The sequence below is a fragment of the Salvelinus sp. IW2-2015 genome, linkage group LG35 (genome assembly GCF_002910315.2).
Source record: "Salvelinus sp. IW2-2015 linkage group LG35, ASM291031v2, whole genome shotgun sequence".
Classification (NCBI taxonomy): Eukaryota; Metazoa; Chordata; class Actinopteri; order Salmoniformes; family Salmonidae; genus Salvelinus; species Salvelinus sp. IW2-2015.
The window spans coordinates 2,015,411-2,031,812 of record NC_036874.1 but is presented as its reverse complement, the minus strand read 5'-3'; positions in this window follow the sequence as shown (position 1 = coordinate 2,031,812).

Here is a 16,402-nt window from a genome sequence, read left to right as displayed (position 1 = left end):
GCGAGATGCTCCTCTGCGTTGTCTCTCTCTTGACTCAGACACGAGCGTGAGCTGCCCCCTATATATACCCCTGATATCTTCGTCCCACCTTATAATTAGGATAATCAGTGGAGCATTTTGACTGAGCGTGAGAGATGTAAGATCATATGATGGGAGAGCCAAGAGTTTGGATAGACAGGGACAGAGCAGTCTTTATGTCTTGGATAATACTTATCAGTGCCTGTATAGGGAACCATATCTGACCTGCGAAGAAAGCCAGAGCTACCCCAACTCGTTTCAAGAAAATTAGACCCTACCTCTATGAATTCCCCCCCTCACGTATCGCTCTATTTTCTGGTTTGGTTGCAGTGCGATTCCGATAAAATATGAGCTGCGAGTCACCATGTATACGATGAGGTCATAACAAATGATCTACTATGGTTATACCGCTGACCCTTGCGTTCTTCTCTGCGCGCTTTCGTTCTTGCATGATATGGTGAATGGTGAGAGTGATAGTCTGACGAGAGCGGTGTCGAGACCTAATACTGCGACAGCAGTTGCTTAACTCCATATGATGATTATTATTTAAGTATTTCATCTTTAATACGATATGACTTAAATGGGTTGACGCGTATGAAACAACTTATATGACGAATTACTCACTTATACAGAAAGACAGCATAGACTGACGTCCATATCCGAACCTGAACTTTTCCTATAATCATACACTATGAGCTAATCACCAATTATTATACACAGCGAATAAGTTGAGATCGTCACACACACAAATATGTTTCAGATATCTGAGAGTCAGCGAGTCTCTCCTGAGTCGTCTAGTATTCTCGTGAAAGCCCTACAGCGTGGCCCTTGTTAGGTTTCGGTTGCTTGCTTGTATCTATTAGGTATACAAGTCCAAGTGGATACACCACGTTTAAGCAGCAATTCCATCCCTATACAGTAGCTAAATAGTAAGTGCTTAATCAGTTACTGAGCGTGGAATACACGGATACTGACTCGTTTGTATTTGTATGTTAGTTAAAAGTGTATGGTCGCATCGTTTCTTTTTTCTAATCATTTAATTAAAATCATTATGGATGCTTACAACGCTGCGTATTGGTTCCGACCTCTTCTCGCTTCGTCCTCTTACAAGTACGAAAGAGGAGAGAGTAAGCACCCGTTGAGCCATATATACAGTATGTTATGCCATGTACTTCAATATAATTTTGCCAACTATAAACAGTAAGAGATGCGAAAAGAGAGGTTTGGAAATGAAAATCTTATTTTCTTCTCTCAGAAAACATTGTAGTTTTCATATCCAGATTTCAGGGGTGCAATCTTATGTTTTAGACGTGTCAAAATTTATCTAAGATACATTTTCTACTTGCTAATATTGTTACCTATGCAACCTAAGTAAGTACAGTTACAATACACACACCACTCACCTCTCTTTCTCGCAAGAGTATTGTTGTAGCCTCCATTGTTCTATAGTGCTCAAGCTCTGATGTTATAAGTTGAAGAAATATAGCTATAAGTGTTTTCAACAGAGAGCATCTGCTGGTGTAGGTAAATCTGGTAAAATGAGTTTGGGCATGTTGGCTAAATGGCAAAATTTTCCAAAACGAAACACAAGAAACCTGTACTGTTTATGCTTTTGAATGATATATTCGTAATGTACAAGAGAACTGTGTGTTAGTAGTTTTGCAAAAGTGTTTTTTACAAGTTACAAACTGATTGTAAAGCAGATAATGTGCTTTGCAGTTTTGCAGACTTGTGTCCACGCCCGATGACCATAGTTTGCGTTGTATGTTTCTATGTTTTGTTTGTCAGGGTGTATCTGAGTGGGCATTCTATGTTTGTATGTCTAGTTGTCTGTTTCTATGTGTTTGGCCTGATATGGTTCTCAATCAGAGGCAGTAGTCATTCATCTGGTTTTCTCTGATTGTGAGCCATATTAGGTAGGCCTGTTTCATTGTGGGTTGTGGGTGATTGTTCCTGTGTTGTATTGTTACCATACGGGACTGTTTCGTTTTTCGTTCGTTCACTTTGTTTTTTTGTTCACAGTGTTTCATTTTGCTTTATAAAGTATGAAACTTACCACGCTGCGGCATTGGTCCTCATCCTCCTACTACTCCTCCTCAGAAAGAGGAGGAAGCACGAGCGTTACAAGAATACACCCACCACCACAAGGACCAAGCAGCCTGCGATGACAGCTGGTGACTGGTACAGCGCAGCAGCGCCAGCAGCAGCAGCGGCCGAAATCGCAGGAACTCCTGGACCTGGAGGAGTGATTCTGGACGGCAAGCGACCCTGTGCACAGGCTGGAGAATATCGCCGCCCCGTTGAAGAGCTGGAGCAGCGCAAAGCCGAGAGAGCACTGGACGTGGTATAGTGAGAGCAGCACGAAAGCGTGGCTGGCTATAGCCAGAGAGGCAGCCCCAAAAATGATATGGGGGGGGGGCACAAGTCAGGTAGGAGACCTGAGACCCTTCCCGTGGTCTTACCGTGGGAGAGAGAGGGTCCGGGCAGGCACCGTGTGTTATGCGGAAGTATGGCATGTGTCTCCAGTACGTGTGCATAGCCCGGTGCGTTACATAGCAGCGCCTCGTATCGGCCGGGCTAGAGTGGGCATCGAGCCAGGTGCCATGAAGCCGGTTCTACGCATCTGTCTCCAGTGCGTCTCCTCGGGCGCGGTACATGCAACCAGCCCTACGCATGGTGTCCCCGGTTCGCCAGCACAACCCAGTGCGGCCTATTCCACCTCGCCGCACTGCATGGCTACGGGGAGCATTCAGCCAGGTAGGGTTGGCAGGCTCGGTGTGCCTCAGTACCTGAGCAGTGCGCCTCCGTCACGTGTCCGGGTCCTCCACCGTCGCCTCGCTTCCGGCACCGGCTCACTCTTCCAGTGCCAGGCCTCGCCAGACGTTTCAAGCACCACGCACCAGGCCTACATTGCGCCTCCAGGGCTCCAGATATGCCCTGTCCTTCCTCCCCGCACTCGCCCTGAGGTGCGCGTTCCCATGCCCAGTACCACCAGTTCCGCGCACCACGCACCAGGCCTACGACGTGCGCCTTTCCAGGGTCCAGTATCGCCCTGTTCCTCCTCCCCGCACTCGCCCTGAGGTGCGTGGCGCTGCCGACCAGCCGGTACCACCAATTCCCACGGCACACGCACCAGGCCTACAGTGCCCAGCAGCCTGAACCGCCTCCTTCTAGCGCCAGCCTGAGCCGCCCGCTGTCTCTGAGTACCGCCTGAGCCGCCCCGTCTGTCATTGAAGCCGCCCCGTCTGTCCTGAGCCGCCTCTGTACGCATAGTCCCGCCTACGAGCCCGCTAGTCTGACCTACCTCTCCTGTCCTAGAGCCGCCTGAGACCGCCCTCTCGTCTGGGCATCCTTGGCTGCACATGTCCGGAGCCGTCACTGTACCTGAGTCCTGACGCGCCTAAGAGTCCGCCCGTCTGTCCTGACCCGCCTGAGCCGCCCGTCTTTCCTGTGCGCCTGAAGACGCTGAGTCGCCCGTCTGTCTAGCCTGGCCGCCTCGTGGTCCCCCCTAGTCGAGTGCGCGCCCTCAGCCGGAAGGCCCCTCAGTCCAGAGGCGCCCCTCAGCTTCCAGAGGCGCCCCTCAGTCCAGAGGCGCCCCTCAGTCCAGAGGCGCCCCTCAGTCCAGTGGGGTCCTTTATTAGGGTTCCCAGTCCAAGGTTGGCGGCGAGGGTTTCCGCTCTAAAGAMGCCACTGAAGCGGGCAATGACTATGGTGGAGTGGGGTCCACGTCCCGCGCCAGGGCCGCCATCACGGACAGATGCCCACCCAGACCCTCCCCTATAGGTTTAGGTTTTGCGGCCGGAGTCCGCACCTTGGGGGGGGCTGTTTCGTTTTCGTTCGTTCACTTTGTTGTTTTTGTTCAGTGTTTCTATTTGCTTTATTAAAGTATGGAAACTTACCACGCTGCGCATTGGTCCTATGATCCTTCCTACTACTCCTCCTCAGAAGAGGAGGAAGACGAGCGTTACACTTGGTCTGAAGATTAGGTAGTACATGAGTTAATAGTTTCACTGAGTGCGCCTCAAGTACCACTTTTAGTGTGTAAGCGATGTAAAAAACTGTAAGCTCTGAATATCAGATACCCAACTTTGTCAGGAGTTATCTCAAGCCTATTTGCAATGTGTTTACACAGCAGGAAAAGTATTTTATTTTTTCGCTATGATCAGCTTGTCAAAAATGGACCGATACAAACTTGAAACCACTGATCATGACAATGGGGTGAAACTCCTGGACAACAGTTGTGATTGTACATTCCATATTGTCCATTTTACTTTGACCTCTCCTGTTTTTAGGYTATGTTGCTTGTTAATTTGATTGAGCGCCATTTAGGTTAGGCTATTTGATCCGAAAAACCTGCATGATGTAAATAGTGTCTGTCTGATTACATTATCATACTTGTTATCTCTAGCCTGTAGGCAACAGGTGGCCGCCTAATCCTGCTTACCTTTAACAATAAGTGATTTAATGTAACCCCTGCCTTCAACTCCTATGTTCAAAGAGTAACTAACACAGTTCTTTCCAGTGATAGAGAGCTGGGCTGCACAGTCAGTAATGGGGTCAGAGGTCAGAGAAAACACACACTCACCCTAATGTCCTTATAATGGAAGGCTACGATGAGAATCAGAAGACACCCAGTGGACATGCTGATGGAGCAGTTGATGATAAAGGCGTAGCGGGAGCCCTGGGGAGGAAGAGGAGGACAGACAAGATAAAGACATTAAAGGAAGGTTTAAAGTTATTCAAACAGTGCTTCTGTTTTCGATTCTTTTCCGTTTGGCGTTTTCCAGTAGCAGTGTGTTAGTGTTAGTGGAATGCTCTGACCTTCAGTCTCCGCTGGCCACGCACACTGATTTGGTGACAACTTTATAATGTGTGTGATGCACATGCACACTCATGAACGCACGCACACACTTGGGTGGCATTAGATCAAGTAGGCATATTGACCTGGCATGATATGAAGTATTGACTTCAAGTGGACCACCGGGTCGCGCAACCAAATAAAATGAGTATAGGCCTACAAAGCTCTTAGCTGATGCATTAAAACGATCTTTATAAACTAGCAGAGCCGGCCCTAGCCACTAAGCGWCATAAGCAAACGCTTAGGGCCCCGCGCCTGCTAGGGTGCCCCCGAACCAAAATAAGTATATTTTTTTGTTTATTGGTTCTTTTAGGAACTTAGTCAGGGTCTCAACTTACTGTTGAGAGCTAGAATAGTAGAATGCACAAGGTGCAATTTGGTGCAAGGTACACAAGGTACACAATACACAAGGTGCAATCAAAATTTGGTTGTGTATAAGCAGTTTTTCTATTGTTATGTCAGTCACTGAGACTCACTCAATTAGCACATCAGCTAACTTTTTCTATATTGGTCTAGACAGCTATATAAACTAGTAATCGTGTAAAAGTGGTTCAATTACCCAGGGGCCCTGATCTCCAGGTGGCTCCCATTAATTTTGTTATTCGCTCTCACTCAGATATATCATATTAACATGGCATAAGTCAGTGCAAAAAACTACGAACATTTCTCTCCTCCCTATAGCAAAATGAGTAGAATTCTATGAAATCAGTTATGAAATTGGTAAATAGTCTCTCTGCCCTCTGGCGAAATGTGTAAAATTGCAGCAAGTGAACTTTAAAACTGTATGTCACTAACCAGGTGAGAGGTGACATGCTATCCAAGATTCCTAAATCAGTTTATCAACTTTACCCTGGACTGCAGCAAAACCTAAAGATCATGGTACATTTAGTTAGATGAAAGAAAAGGGAATAGGATTTGGCTTCTGTAGCAATGAACAATGCCGCTGGAAGTGGGGGRGCTGAGGGTGTTGCAGCAGCCCCTGAAAAATCTGAATAAAAAAACATATATTAATACAAAATAAAAAGTACAATTTCAAAACCCCAAAATATATATTATCACAAAAGTAGTGCACTGGGCCGATATAGACATCTGTAGCATGGGCATACATTTTTTTTAGTATCTCCACTTTGTCAAAAAAGGTAGTTGTATAATTATGGTTTTCCACAGTTGTTTACACACGTTTGCTGAATCTTTGGGKCATTTCCCCAAAACTCTAAACACAAAACACAAAACCACGAACACAAAATGCAAATCTCTACAAATATCTAGCAAAAGCAAACACTGCAATCAAAACTGTTTTATCTCTTTCCAAAGTTTTTTTTTGCATCAAAATGACAAACACACGCATCATATGAATAGATCTGTCTACCAACCAACAACGGACTGATGTGCTCAACACAAAACACTACTATGAATATCCCATCAGCAGGTTTATGCCCTTTGCATTTTCAGTGTTACACTGTAGCCGGTTGTAAAAGATTGTTACAGTAATGTATACCTACTCAAATATACATAAATAAACACACACAAATGCAATACAGTTACCAATTGGTTTATAGAGCTTGGCATTGTGATTGGCGTTGCTTTCCAAAGGGACTAAAGAGATTTTAATTTTGAATGTTGTGCCTAATGTAGAGATCTGTGTGTAGTGTTTTGCAAAAAGTGTGATATAGAATTGAAAACTGAGTGTAAAGCAGAAATTGTGCTTGCAATTTTGCAGACTTGGTTTCGGGATTTAGTACACGAGTTTCAGGTTTTGGTGATTGCGTTTCAAGTTCCAATTTTAGTGTGTAAACAATTGGGAAAAACTGTAAGAACAGTATCTTGCAGGATTCAATGGTTGTAATTGTATGAGTTGTTGCCCTGTCTTTTTCTCAGCGATTGACATTCTAATAGAATCCAGAAAGTCTGTCTTCAAATATTTCTATCACCATAAAGAAAAACAAAGTGCAATACAGTACATTGAGACATCAAGTGGTTTATGATGATGTGTTGTTGAACTCACAACACTACAGTTGTGAATTTCAATTCCCACAGCGGACCTGTATGAAATTATATATTTTTTTTAAACTAGGCAAGTCAGTTAAGAACAAATTCTTATTTACAATGACGGCCTAGGAACAGTGGGTTAACTGCCTTGTTCAGGGGCAGAGCGACAGATTTTTACCTTGTCAGCTCTGTGATTTGATCTAGCAACCTTTCGGTTACTGGACCAATGCTCTAACCACTAGCCTACTGCTGCACCTGTATGCATTCACTACTGTAAATTGCTCTGGTTAAGATCTACTGAAAGGTAAAAGGAATGAATAGACCGTTTCAATTTACACATAGAAATAAGTTGCATTTGCAGAGTATTTCAAGAAAATGGAAAACATATATCAAACAAGTATTTTTATATTCCAGAAGTACAGTATTATCAGATTAACTGTTTTGTACAGATAATTATCAGACTCAAGTTAGAAATGCTGGTAAACACTCAAATACAAATAGATTTGTTTAAATATTTTCACAAAAGTAGTGCACTGGGCCTTTACTAGTTCTGTATTAGTAGACTTTCAGCGCGGCCATACTACTTCCCGCGAATTATGCAATGATATGTTAACACATCTGGTAAGTAGGCTATGAGTGTCTTAATAATTAACCCTGTGAGTAAATATCACTTGACTTCACTGTACTTGAAACGATCGTCTCGACAGTAGGCTATGATAAAAGTTGTGCTGTTTATTGCCATGACGTCCACGCAGGCAACTGATGTAACCTCGATGAAAGTTTTAACGGGGAGTTCATTTAATGATGGGTGGTTGGAGTTTACAGTCTAAAAGATATAATTGCACATTTTCAGACAACGTTAGGTAAACTTCAACGCAGAGAGGTGGTATGGTGTGACGTGCGTTGGCAACTTTGATTGRTTTCCACAATTTCACTTGTAGCATCTGCATCATGTCTAATTTTATCCCACGCCTAATTGGACTCCACATCAGCGTAACGTTAATTTGACTACATTATTAGACCTATCACATGGAGACCACAGCTCTGAATGTCTAAATTTGTTTTGTAATATTTTCCCTTTGGAAACAGAGTKATTTCAAGCCTTTTTGAAACAACCTAATTTATAGTAACTCTAACACGGGTTGTTTATCCAGGCCTTGGACAGACAGGAAGGCCACCCAAGACCAATGCAGGCCAGAATCCATACCATCAGCCTTCAGACAGACGCCGTGAGTAGATGATGTGAGTAGAGCCTGAAACATTCATCATAATTCTGAATTAATTATTAAAAGAAAGGAAAACCCCTTCTGTTGATCACAATTGATAAGGTCTAGTTAATTTGCAACAATGTCCTCGGTGTGCTGTGTTCTGTGACAATGGCACACCCAAACAGTTGCTAGGCCGTCGCTAATAACATCAATAATCATTGCTGTTTGTTTTACTAGAAACGCATCCTCTTGGCACACAGTCAAACCTGACGCCATTTAACTCTGGAAAACACAGTGCAGATTAGCTGATGTAACTAACTAGATGGTCACACTCAGTCATATCAGTCTGGAATGCTGGCCCAAAGACCTTGACAATCAGCCCAGCCTCAGCCCAGCCCCCCATCTCCAGGAGAGGTGAAACTCTTGCATTATTCAAACAGTCTCTAATGAAACACAAATGATGTGGAAAGATCCAAAATGACTGTGGGCAACCTGAGAAACACTAGCTGTGAAGGGAAACAAATACAATGTGGAAAAAGTACCACAAATAGCACATTTTCCTCATCCTGCATAACCTMGTTTCCAAGGAAAAGTATCCTTAAATACACTGTCATGCAGAGAGGGTATACCAGGCATCTAGCTATTTCTGAGCATCCAGTTATCTCACTCATCATATAGCCTATGTTATTTTAGAGTTTTGATACAACTTATGCATTTCCAAAAATAATAGTTTGGCAAACTCAATTGGTTTTCAAAATCAAGATAATGTATAGGGGAAAATGCATGGAAATGCCTGCCTGGGTAATTGCCAGATTCATCAGCATATGGAGCTGTTTGCAACATGAACTTCCAAAATCAACTTCCTCCAGGCCCAGGCTTACACTGCATGTCAGCCTAGTTGCAAATCAATATTTGATCAATCATGACAATCATATTAATCAAACAAAACAGATTGGATCTCCTTTCCCTGAAATCAGCCTGATTTAAACAGCCTGCCTGCTGCACTTAGCAGTTTTCACTTCACCTGCCTTGGGATCATTACATGGAGGATTTAGGTCAGCTGGACATGGGCTATAGCTTGCTCATCTAGCTGTAATTACCTCTAAGTATAGGGACCTCAGATTGGATCTCCTTTCACTGGACGGCCAGGCAGGTATAACCAGGCTGACCGATTGTTTCACTCCATTGTTTTCACTTCACTTGATAAGTGAAAGTGAATTGATTTTTTTTTTGAGTGCAGTGGTCAGGCTGGTTACACCAGGGTAGGAATCACCTACCTTATAGTGTTAAGGTGGCCTGACATTTGGTTGCATCATGGGTGAGTTGCTGAGAGCCTCTTTTCTACTTATGGAACTGGCACGTATATTCTAGAACTTCAGTGGGACGGAGTTAAAAACTGCTTGATTGTGTGGACTGGTGTTGTTATCCACCCTAATCTGTATGTTAATGTGAAAAGATGGCAGTACCAAGCAGTGGTTCTGGAAATGGGCTCATAATCAGGTCACCGGGTTCAAATCCCAGGTGTGGGTTATGCTATTATGCTGCGACGCAAGTCATGCTTGTTTAACGGGTCTGTTAATCAAGGAAATGGTTACGACAACAACTAGACATGCCGTTCTGTTCTCTTCCTATGAATGGACTGGATATAGTATTTCTGTACGTAGATTCATCCAAGGACTTTGTGGTAGAGCTACAGGGCACATGTAGGTTGATAATAGCATTCATGATCTTTATGTTGTATCAACAACACCTGTTTTCTGTCCGTCTGACTGACCACTTCATGTCAAATCACTTCAAGATTTTGGCAATGAGACCCTTTATACTTCCCCAGAGCATGCTAGCAGTTACCCATAGCCTTCCAGTCATTGCGCTAATGCTAGTTAGCATTGCTCGTGAAACTACATCCAACTTCCTTCATACTAGACACAGAGACATAAAAATGGCATCCACAAGTTCATCTGACTCTGGGGAAGTAGATAACGGGCCTCATTGCCAAAATCCCAAAGTAACCCTTTAACATTTTAATTATCCATGCAGAGGTTGAAACTCATTCTCCACACAAGGGGGGTGACATTCACTCATAAAAAAATCACAAATAGTGTTCAGTAGGTCTGTGACCTATTCTCAGATAGACTCTCTTTCTTGAGCAGCCTAGTCAGAGTACTAGGGGTATACACAGGATATCTGGTTCCCTGAGATAGTTGCTCCTATTCAATGAATTTCTGTGGTGGCCTGGCCAGCAGTAGGTCAGTTGATTCCTGCAGGTTTCAGTTGTATTACATGTTGCTGTTGAGGCCTGCGTAGCTGGTCATTTTATCATTGCTCAGGTGGGGACAAGGTATTGAACCCTAAAGAGGTCTCTAGCGCAGCAAACCAACAAGCCATCCTTGTGGTGTCAAACAGGTGTAGTTAACGATTAGGTAGAGAATCAATCTAATTCATTTTACTTATTACAAGGACAACATTGGTGTTCTCACCACTAGCCTATTCAACAGTAACTTGATAATCATGATGGTATTTGCTGTTCTAAGGGGAATCATATATTGTGAGCTTTCCAAATACAATGTACCACTGACTTTACTGTCTCTCTCTCTCTGGCATGTGGATATGACAGGTCAACAGGTGTCTTAGACTAAATCACTTTTATGGCACATGATAACTTGTCTCTTGATTAATCAAAATATGTGAGCTGGGAAATTATGAATCTTCTATATATCCATAATGGCCTGTACAAAGTGGCAATAGTGGCATATGTTTGACACCTGTCTTTGACCCACTTTGAATGTTAGCTTTCTGAGGGAAGCCTTGTACTTTAAGTTCACTGTCTTGATCTTATCATTTTTAAATAGAAACAGCTCTTTCAGTTCTTCTCTTTCAACTTGAGAGTTGTAAGACTATAATGTAGGTCCACTTTATTTCATAGAAACTGAAAACCAACCGCAAACAACTTTAATAGCCAGGGATTTGTTATGCTTTCCTTGATAAATTCGTTAGCATGATTATATTTTAACAGTCTTGTTGGTAGTTGAAAGTGAATTTTACGGAATGTGACGTGACCAAAATGACTTACCGGTTGGTAAATAAACGGACACAGCTCCGCGTGCAGTATCATGAGCAGTGTCCCAAGCAGCGCGGTGCCTAGAGCCCAAGCGCACAGACACTTTTTGTCCTCCAATAAAACTTTTCTATCTCGCAATCTATAAAGATTGCCCCCCTCGATTTGAGGCATACGCTTCCCAGAGTGGGACAGCGGRACAGATATCTCCGTCATGTCCCCGCGGTTTATGTTGATCACTCCATCGCAATTGTCAACTTTGGGGTCGAGGTGCAAATTGCGGGTTGTCATCTCCATGTCGCGTTTGGATCGGCTGTGTCCGCTCTCCGTGTTGTTGTCCTCTGATGCCTCGTCCTCTCACTGTCCCGCCTCTGCCCTGTCCGTGCTCTTCCCTGGAGTGCGGGAAACGACGGGCCAGCTGTGTCCCAGGTCCTCCTCTCCGTGGCTCATGAAAGTAGCGGCATAAGGACTGTATAACTAACTGTACGCGCTCACCTGAACACGAACATCGTCACCTGAACACGAACATCGAACATCGTCACCTGAACACGAACYTCGAACACCTCCACTAGCGGCATGTGATACGCTCATCACTGACAGTTGACTGGTTGACTGGGGCGCTATTCTTATTTGCAAGGGTTATGAGGATATAGTGTATGAGAGTGCGCCATAAAAAAAGTATCTCGCTCTCTCTTTCTCTCTCTCTACGTGTGTGTGTGTGTGTGTGTGTGTGTGTGTGTGTGCGTGCGTGCGTGCGTGCGTGCGTGCAGTGGTGGAAAAAGTACCCAATTGTCATACTTGAGTAAAAGTATAAATACCTTAATCGAAAGTTACTCAAGTAAAAGTAACCCAGTAAAATACTACTAAAGTATTTGGTTCTAAATATACTTAAGTATCAAAAGTAAATGTAATTGCTAAAATGTACTTGAGTATCAAAAGTAAATGTAGAAGTATAAATCATTTCAAATTCCGTATTTTAAGCTATTTTCTTTAGGAATGTATTAAAGTAAAGCACAGATACCCCAAAAAACAACTTACGTACTTTAAAGTATTTTTACTTAAGTACCTCACATCACTGTGTGTGTGTGTGTGGGGGGGGGTTCCTCAACCAGATGTAGGCTAGCCTACTCATTGGATAATTATAGGCTGGTATTTGCAAGATACAAGATGTAAGGGTTTTATGACAGGTTGATCAAATATGATCATTTCAGATGGTGAGGAGTCAATCACTAATTCAGTTGGACAACTATTTTAGCTTGTCGCTCTCTTTTTTTAAATTCCATTTTGATGGGCTTTTCAGTGCTGTGTTCCATTAATTACAGTACTGATAAAAAAATGGATTWAAAAAAATCCAGCAATCCCTATCGAAACAAATTGTTTTAAAAATACCACAATACTGTGTGCTCCCAAAATTATATTCTGTAGCCTTCTAGAATGAATGAATTAAGGCATTATCAATTGCAAATAAGCTGTAAAATAGGCCACCAATAAAAAGCACATTATAGACTAGTACTGTTGTTATTTACCTGTGCATTGACATAGTGAGCCTATTCTCAAACAACACTTTCACAGCTCCAGGGGGACCTCTGGTGGACAAAGGAGTAGGGTGTTTATTGAGATTTAGGGACAATGTTATACAGTATGTCGCCAACTATTTATTATCAGACCCGCATTTATATGAGAGGGATTTTCAGGCTCTCTTGAATAAAACTGCATTGTTATTATTTTACTGTTAAMAAACGTCCCATGGAATGTAGACATCACCTCGTAATTGTTGTATTTTGTTTTGTACTGTTCTCAGATGTCTCAACCTCTAAACTCTAGAGATCTTTATCTCTCCACAAGAAATGTATGCAATAAGTGACATTTAGATAACTACCCCCCCCCCCCCAGACACCTAAGTAACATTCCTCAAAAATCCTTGAGCTATAGTGTAGTGTACACAACCTCTCACCCCATTTCCTAGGTTCTATGCCTGGGAGGAACAGCGTCATGACCTTGGGCCATGTGACGCACTCACCTCACACGGATCCTTCCGACAAGGTATCCTGTGCTGGGCTGCTGCTGACGACAGTGTCACTACTCTCACGGCTCTAAGTGACTGGATGACCGCCGCAGAGTTGCTTTCTACTGGACCTGACCTGGTCTCTGTATCACGACCTGACCTGACCTGGTCTCTGTATCAGTGTCCGGGAGAGGTTGTGAAAACAGGGTTATGGTTAATTGGTGGAGACTGATTTGATAAATACTGGGCCCAAGGCCAACATAGTACACTATATATATACAAAAGTATGTGGACACCCCTTCAAATTAGTGGATTCTGCTATTTAACTAACACCCATTGCTGACAGGTGTATAAAATTCAGCACACAACCATGCAATCTCCATACACAAACATTATTGCAGGTGTAGCGAAATGCTTGTGTTCCTAGCTCCAACAGTGCAGTAATATCTAACAATACACAACAATACACACAATTCTAAAAACTAAAAGAATGGAATTAAGAAATATAGAAATATTAAGACGAGCAATGTCCGGAGTACACTATATATACAAAAYTACAGTACCAGTCAAAAGTTTGGACACACCTACTCATTTCAGGTATTTTTACTATTTTCTACATTGTAGAATAATAGTGAAGACATCAAACTATAAAATAACACATATGGAATCATGTAGTAACCAAAAAAGTGTTTAAAAAATCTAAATATATTTTATATTTCAGATTCTTCAAAGTAGCCACCCTTTGCCTTGATGACAGCTTTGCTGGAATTTCTTTCCTTAACGCGTTTGAGCCTATCAGTTGTGTTGTGACAAGGGTGGGGTGGTATACAGAAGATAGCCCTATTTGGTAAAAGACCAAGTCCATATTATGGCAAGAACAGCTCAAATAAGCAAAGAGAAACGACAGTCCATTTTACTTTAAGACATGAAGGTCAGTCAATACAGAACATTTCAAGAACTTTGAAAGTTTCTTCAAGTGCAGTCGCAAAAACCATCAAGCACTTGATGAAACTGGCTCTCATGAGGCTTGCCACAGGAAAGGAAGACCCAGAGTTAGCTCTGCTGCAGACGATAAGTTCATTCGAGTTACCAACCTCAGAAATTGCAGCCCAAATAAATGCTTCACAGAGTTCAAGTAACAGACACATCTCAACATCAACTGTTCAGAGGAAACTGTGTGAATCAGGCCTTCATGATCGAATTTCTGCAAAGAAACCACTACTAAAGGACACCAGTAAGAAGAAGATACTTGTTTGGGCCAAGAAACACGAGCAATTGACATTAGACTGGTGGAAATCTGTCCTTTGGTCTGATGAGTCCTAATTTGAGATTTGGGTTCCAACTGGCCGTGTCTTTGTGAGACGCAGAGTAGGTGAACGGATGATCTCTGCATGTGTAGTTCCCACCTTGAAGCATGGAGGAGGAGATGTGATGGTATGGGGGTGCTTTACTGGAGACACTGTCAGCGATTTATTTCAAATTCAAGGCACACTTAACCAGCATGGCTACCACAGCATTTTTCAGCAATATGCCATCCCATCTGGTTTGCGCTTAGTGGGACTATCATTTGTTTTTCAACAGGACAATGGAAAAACATTCCAGGTGAAGCTGGTTGAGAGAATGCCAAGGGTGTGCAAAGGTGTGCAAAGCTGTCATCAAGGCAAAGGGTGGCTACTTTGAAGAATCTCAAATATAAATATATTTTGATTTGTTTAACACTTTTTTGGTTACTACATGATTCAATATGTGTGTTATTCACCATTATTTTTCAATGCAGAAAATAGTAAAACTAAAGGAAAAACCCTGAAATTAGTAGGTGTGTCCAAAATGTTGACTGGTACTGTATGTGGACACCCCTTCAAATTAGTGGATTYGGCTATTTCACCCACACCCATTTCTGACAGGTGTATAAAATCGAGTACACAGCGATGCAATCTCCATAGACAAACATTGGCAGTAGAATGGCCTTACTGAAGAGCTCAGTGACTTTCAACGTGGCACCGTCATAAGATGCCACCTTTCCAACAAGTCAGTTCATCAAATTTCTGCCTCGCTAGAGCTGCCCCGGTCAACTGTTAGTGCTGTTATTTGTGAAGTGGAAACATCTAGGAGCAACAAAGACTCAGCCGCGAAGTGGTAGGCCACACAAGCTCACAGAATGGGACCGCCAAGTGCTGAAGCGCGTAGCGTGTAAAAGTCATCTGTCCCCAGTTGCAACACTCACTACCGAGTTCCAAACTGCCTCTGGAAGCAACGTCAGCACAATAACTGTTTGTCGGGAGCGTCATGAAATGGGTTTTGATGGCTGAGCAGCCGCACACAAGCCTAGGATCACCATGCGTAATGCCAAGCATCGGCTGGAGTGGTGTAAAGCTTGCCGCCATTGGACTCTGGAGCAAAGGAAACGCATTCTCGGGAGTGATGAATGAATCATGCTTCACCATCTGGCAGTCCGATGGACAAATCTGGGTTTGGCGGATGCCAGGAGAATGCTACCTGCTAGTGCTAACTATACAGTTTTGTGGAGGAGGAATAATGGTCTGGGTGTAGCGGCTCTCGTTTGTAGAATGAAGAGTGAACCAAGGCGCAGCGTGGTAGACGTACATCGTCTTTTTATTGATGACACCAAAACAAAATAACAAAGACAAAAAACGAACGCGAACAGTTCTGTCAGGCACAGACACTAAACAGAAAACAAGATCCCACAAAACCCAAAAGGAAAATGACAACTTATATATGATCCCCAATCAGAGACAACGATAGACAGCTGCCTCTGATTGGGAACTACCCTCGGCCAAAAACAAAGAAATAGAAAACATGGACTTTCCCACCCGAGTCACACCCTGACCTAACCAAACATAGAGAATAATAAGGATCTCCAAGGTCAGGGCGTGACACTGGGACTGTTTTTCATTGTTCGGGCTAGGTCCCTAAGTTGCAGTGAAGGGAAATCTTAATGCTATAGTGTACAATGAAATTCTAGACCATTTTGTGCTTCCAACTTTGTGGCAACAGATTGGGGAAGGCCTTTTCCTGTTTCAGCATGACAATGCCGGTGTGGAAGAACTTCACTGGCCTGCACAGAGCCCTGACCTCAACCCCATTGAACACCTTTGGGATGAATTGGAACGCCGACTGCGAACCAGGCCTAATCACCCAACATCAGTGCCGACTTCACTAATGCTGTTGTGGCTGAATGGAAGCAAGTCCCCGCAGCAATGTTCCAACATCTACTGGAAAGCCTTCCCAGAAGAGTGGAGGCTGTTATA